The 4187-nt window shown below is 40.4% G+C and overlaps 1 non-coding gene across 1 annotated transcript; it reads left to right on the top strand.

Annotated features, from left to right (window-relative positions):
• The first annotated feature begins 2777 nt into the window (after positions 1-2777).
• On the top strand, positions 2778-2849 carry TRNAD-GUC (transfer RNA aspartic acid (anticodon GUC)). Its single transcript has one exon. It is a non-coding gene; the product is annotated as a tRNA-Asp (tRNA).
• Positions 2850-4187: the final 1338 nt, after the last annotated feature.

Raw genomic sequence — 4187 nt, 5'->3', positions numbered from 1 at the left:
TTTCCTTCCCTCCCTCACTTCATAATTCCCGGTGCGTGGTGGGAGGAAAAAAACGTCATCTCTCCTCTTTTGGCTTTGGGTGGTGTGGTGGGGATGGGAAGGTCGAGGGAAAGGGTGAGTCCGGATAAAACAGTCGGAAATGCGCATAAAGTGAGCTATTTGATAGTGTGAGATATATTGGAGGCGCTTGGGCGGAGGGAGTGCTGTGGGATTGGGCGTGGTGGGCGGGCGGGCGATTGGAGGGGGGGGAATGGAGGAGGGAAAAAGGATGACGTGAGATGTGCATGGCAGTTTACCTTTTTCCCTGAAATATGGCGAGAAAATGAGAGGGCAAAGGAGGAAGGAAAGGAGAGGAAAAAGGAAATATGGAAAATTTGTATTGGCGCAATTTCCGTTGCCTCTAAATTACGTCTGATTACGGGAAGCGGGAGTTCCTTTTCTCCCCTCCTGCTCATTCTCTCAGTTCTTTCACATTTTTTTTCGCACTTTCATGCCAGTAGCTCTTTCGATCTCGAAATTCCGGGAGATTTTTTTTACCTACTACGGTTCCAGTTTTGCTAAATAAAACTGCAATGGAATGAGCATTAATTTTTCACTCACCCGGCCGGAATTACTGAGGAATCGTAAGTGGGCATTGATTACTCATGCGCTGCCTCTTCCTTCGGTTGGAATGCCGGAGATCAATGAAATTTAAACAGAAATCTACCACAGATACGAAAATATTAGAAATAATTTTGAAATGTATCGAACTCCGATTAATTCGCTTGGGATCACTGTGGTTTCATCAAGGAATTAGAAATGCGCCAATGAGCAATCTTGATTGGAAGTTTGTTAGCATAATTGATGTGTAAAATAATGAGCAATTTATTTCCTACTAATTCATTGAACTTTTAGAATCGTCTCGCGGATCGTGACACGCGAATTTGAATGTACGCTTACGTATTTTGAATAAAAATAATAAAAAGCCCACTTTTTTGGAGATAAGCCACAATCTGATAATTAATGTTACATTAGTAAGTTGGCGCTTATTTTACTGTAGTTGAATTGATTACGTTAATAATGATTAATTTGGAAAGTGAATGATAATAATTTTGTAAGTGCCACTGATATTTATTTTTAAAACGACCGGTTTCGTCGATTAGTCGACATCATCAGGTACCTGATGATGTCGTCTATTCGAAGAAACCGGTCGTGTTTATAATAAAAATAAGTGGAATTTATAAAGGTTATATGATTCACTTTTCATCATGGCGTTCCTTCAAGTTGAGCCATCGTCCATGGAATTCAATGATTAATTTCTTCACTCACTGTGAGAAACACCATTGACATTTTGCGAAGAAATTAATCACCCTAATCAAGCTTCCTAATCAAGTTGTGTGTTACAAAAATTATGGGATGTGACTGATAGCTTACCTTATTTTGACATTTAGAATGGATAATCAGAGAAAGGCAAGAACAAGAGAACTAATTGAACTATAATTCATATGGCTCCGATAAAAATTATCATGATGTCCATATTTTAATATCATGCTCCAGGAAAGCAGAGTATTCTTAGGACGGCAAGGTCGGGATATCAGGATACCAATGGTAACATCCAAAGCACAATCCCATGTGCAAGTTTTCTGTTAGACTCCCTGGTGAGTGACGCGTAAGGGTAGGACTCAAGATTTTTGGCTCTAACATTATTTCGAGGACAAATACAATTGTTTAAGCAAACACAGTCTGTCCCATAATTTAAGTAGAATAAATGAGGGGAAATTTTTACTGCAGGTCAAAGCACAAATTACTAAAATGCTTCAAAATAGCAACCTTGTTCATCAACATATCAATGCCAGCGCCTCTGCCACGATTCTGGTGCGCTTATGGTACGGATTATCGTTCATCCACGTTGTCACGGCCTCTTTCACATAACCCAGAGATCCAAAATGGTGCTCAAAAGGGGTTGTACTTGGATGGTACTCAAATACAGATGACTCGTCACCAGTTATCACCTATCCTAAAACAATTGGGTCAATTTCAACGTGGTTCAAGAGTTCTAAGGCAAGATTGTCACACAAGCAGTCTTCCGACAGTTTCTTGGGGACCATCTTGGCACACCTTTCTCATGGCTTAACCTTCTCTAAGAATGCAATACATTGTGGTTTTCATAATAGCTTACTCTTCTGCTAGCATCCTGACACTAGGACTATCAGAATTGGGCCACTTTTCCCTTTTTATCACTTTTTGCAAATTTGTATCACATTTTGTTGTTGATTGATTTTCAGGGTACTCCTCATCGTCAACCTCCTCGTTACCCTCCCAGAAAATCCTATGCAAGGAGAAAACCATCACTTGGGTCATTTCTACGTCTCCGTAAGCGTCTTAAATCATTGTCATAGTCTCCGAAACCGATTTTCACGGTTTTAAAAAAAATGTTGTCTCATATCATTGCTCCATGTAAAGTGGCATCGTGAATTTGTGACGCGACCGTCGAAGAGGAGTTCAGTCTAATAGCAATTTGCAGTCTGTTACGCCCAGCAGACAACTGATGTGGGACGCTTTGCTTTCCCAAGACGTCTCATCATTTTTCCCGCCGCAAATTGTCCCCCTCCAGGCGTCCGCTTTGCCAGGAAAAATCGTTTAACTTATTTTTGGGACAGACCCTGTGGTTTTTCCATAAAGTACGATCTGAAACATATGATTTCAACATCATCAGATATAATCATCCTCAATATTGGATTGCAGAAGAAAGACTGATTGTTTGATATTTTGAATCTTACGCTCTCATTTCTTGCACATCCTCGGTAGTATAGTGGTCAGTATCCCCGCCTGTCACGCGGGAGACCGGGGTTCGATTCCCCGCCGGGGAGAATTTTTTTGCCGACCCCGGTGGCGGCGGGGTGACGTCCTCGTCTGCCATTCCAAGAGTCGCGGGTTCGATTCCCGCCTGGGAATTTTTGGGAAAGTTTACCTCCATCTAGGACTTGGGTGTTTGTAAATGTTACCATTGTTATCATTGTTAAAAAGTTCGATGTAAAGGCCAAAATGTGCTGTTTTCGGACTAATACTGAATAAATAAATAAAAATAAGTAAATTTCATAAATTTGTTCTTGGCTTTCTCTTTGACTTTTCCCTTCCATTGAAATTTACCGTTAATTTTTCATAGGTAATTAAGATGGTTAGGTAGGCTTAACAGTATGCCCAATTAGATTTTCTTATTTTGGTTTTGGTGTCTCCTAAAAAATATTCTTTTTAACTCACGCTCGAGAAACTTCATCAGTCACTAAGTACATGCAGTTAAATTTCCTGTCACTGCATTTTAACTGTTTCTTATCTAATTGTCTCTTTTGATATTATGGTTTTAAGTCTTCCATCCTACTTTTAATTGAAAATGTGTTGAAACTGATTAATTTTAACTTTTAGATGACATGCTTAATGTCTTACGTGGAACTAAATTTTTAGCAGTCCCTTAAAAAATTAAAAAATATTTTTGTTGAGGCGACTAGATAACAGATAATAAACAGTTTAAATCGTGAAATTTAGATATAATTTTTCGTTTGCAGGTGAAATTTGAGGCTACGTTTTCTAGGCGGCGTGGATTTTACAATATTCATCTATTCCGACACTCATGAAGTGTCTTTTACCAGTTAAACTAAGTGGTTAAAAATAACCCTTCTTCTATATTCCAAAACTCCTTCTTCCTGCAGTAGTGCTTGCTAACATACAACTTCTAACACTTCATTAAAAAATTGAAAGGATCTCTGCTAAAATGCTAAAAAAAGATTTATTTTTAATGAAACTGATTTCGTCAAAAATAACTCATCACTCATCAGAAGTGAACCGCCCTCTCTCACACACTGCTAACATATAGAACCCCCCACAGCCCGCCCCCCCTTCCAGCCCAACTTTCCCAGACCCTCAATCCCTCGTATGCACTTTGGAAATATGCTTGCGGGGTTACCATGCCCGACTTCCGAAACATCCTCTTCCCGCTGGAAAGGAAAGAATAACACGGGGAAATCGCTTCACTACCTCGGTTTTCATTCCTCTGTTGGGTTGCGCGAGAGGGGGAAGCAACCCCAGAGTGATCCTCTCCACCTTTCGACGTGGTCCCCCTTACCGCGACCACCCCTTGGTCTTAGCCTAGCCTCCCGAGCCACTCGTGTGGCAAGTACAACAAACTGAGACATTCAGTCTGAGAAATTGGA

This window comes from Hetaerina americana, unplaced genomic scaffold (genome assembly GCF_022747635.1).
Source record: "Hetaerina americana unplaced genomic scaffold, ioHetAmer1.1.p SCAF_102, whole genome shotgun sequence".
NCBI classification, from domain to species: Eukaryota; Metazoa; Arthropoda; class Insecta; order Odonata; family Calopterygidae; genus Hetaerina; species Hetaerina americana.
The sequence above is the reverse complement of the archived record's forward strand: the minus strand, read 5'-3'. Positions and strand labels throughout refer to the sequence as shown.